The following is a 1,844-nucleotide window of genomic DNA, read 5'->3' on the forward strand; positions in this document are numbered from 1 at the left end:
GAGGAGATGGAACTGAGTTCTTGAAATACCAAGAACAAGAAATTTAATTCAGAAACACAGGGAATGAGGGGATGGAAATCAAAACCCCAACAAAAAGAGGATGGAACTCTGAACCCAGTGAACTGGGGATGGAACTCAGAAACCCCAAGAAATGCGTATGGAAATCACAACAGTGAAAAGAAAAGAAGGAATTTCAACCACAAGAACTGGGAGATAAAGCTGAGGACTCGAAGAACAAGGGAATGTCATTGAAGAACCCCAGAACAAGGAGATGAAAGTTGAAAGCTAAGAACAAGGCAGTGGTACTCAGAAATCTGAGAACAAGGGGATGGGACTAAAAACTTGAAAATCAATGTAATGTTATTCGAAACTCCGAGAAAGAGAGGCGTGACTCAAATTCCCAAGAACAAAAGGATGAACGTCAAAACCCAAATAAAAGGACATAGAACTGGGGACCGCAAGAACAGGGGGATGACGCTCGGAAAACTGAGAACAAAGGGATGCTGCTTGGAAAACCGAGAAGAGGAAGGAACCCAGAACGTGGAGAACAAGTGAATTGAACTCAAAAACCCATAACCAGGGGGATGGAACTCAGGATCCAAAGAACAAGGAATGACAACTCACAAAACAAAGAATGAGGAGGAACAACATGGAATCCCAGGAATAAGGGGATGGAACTACAATCGTCCCCGAAATAATATGTAAACCAGAACCCCAAGGGCAAGGAGATGGAAATCCATACCCAAACATCAAGTTTACTGAACTCACAATGTCAAAAACTAGGGGATTGAACTCAAAATCCTAACAACAACGTGGAGGAATTAAGAACCTGAGAAAAGGGGATACAAATCAAACCCTGAAACCTAGGGTATGGTCTTTCAACACCAACAACAAGTGGGTGGAAATGGTGACCCTAAGAAGAAGGTGACTGAACTCAGAATCTGAAACACAACTGGATGGAACTTAGAGGAACAAAAAGAAAAAGAAGGAACTCAAAACCTGAGTGCTATGCGGATATAACTTGGAACCCCTAGAACAAGGGGATGTAAATCATTACCCCAAGAATGCTCAGTTGGAAGGCGGAATCCCAAGAAAAATGAAATGGAACTCAGAATCCTGAAAACAAGGGAAGGGATTCAGAATCCCTGTAGAGGGGATTGGAATTCAGAAGGCAAAGAACAAGGGGATAGAGCTTGAAACCACAACAACAGGGGATGAATCTTGGAATTCCAAGTAAAACGTGATGGGACTCAAACACCAGAGAACAAGGATATGGCAAAGAGAATCCCAAAGACAGTGAAGTTGGGTATTCAAAACTCAAGATAGACAAGAAAGAACTGGGAATCTCAAGAACAAAGGGCTAGAACTTGAAGGCATACCCCGCCCCTGAGAAAAAAAGGGGTGTGTAAATGAGAACCCTGAGGAAAGGGGCATGGACTCTAAATGTAGACAAGAGGAGAATAAAATTTGAGACAAACAAAGAAAGAAACAAAATACAAGGGTAGAAACTCGGTATCCTGAGACAAAGGGGTGGAACAGCCCCACTACCACCACGATCACCCATTAAAGATAATGGTATTCAGAACCTTGAGAACAGGGGTGTGGATCTGAAAAAAGACAACAAGAAGACGAAACTACAAATACCTAAGAGAACAGAACTCCAAATACCAAAAATTAGGCAAAGGCATTTGCCATTCTAAGAACAAAGGGATGGAGCACGAACCTCCAACCTAAGTGGTTGGAAGCCCAAACCCCAATCCCCCCAAAAGTTGTTGCAAATCAGAAGTCCCTAAACAAGGGTATGGGCTTTTATTACTAACATCAAACGAATGAAAATGATAACC

The sequence above is a fragment of the Sturnira hondurensis genome, unplaced genomic scaffold, assembly GCF_014824575.4.
Source record: "Sturnira hondurensis isolate 20B ecotype Veracruz unplaced genomic scaffold, ASM1482457v3 Scaffold0020945, whole genome shotgun sequence".
Taxonomy (NCBI): domain Eukaryota; kingdom Metazoa; phylum Chordata; class Mammalia; order Chiroptera; family Phyllostomidae; genus Sturnira; species Sturnira hondurensis.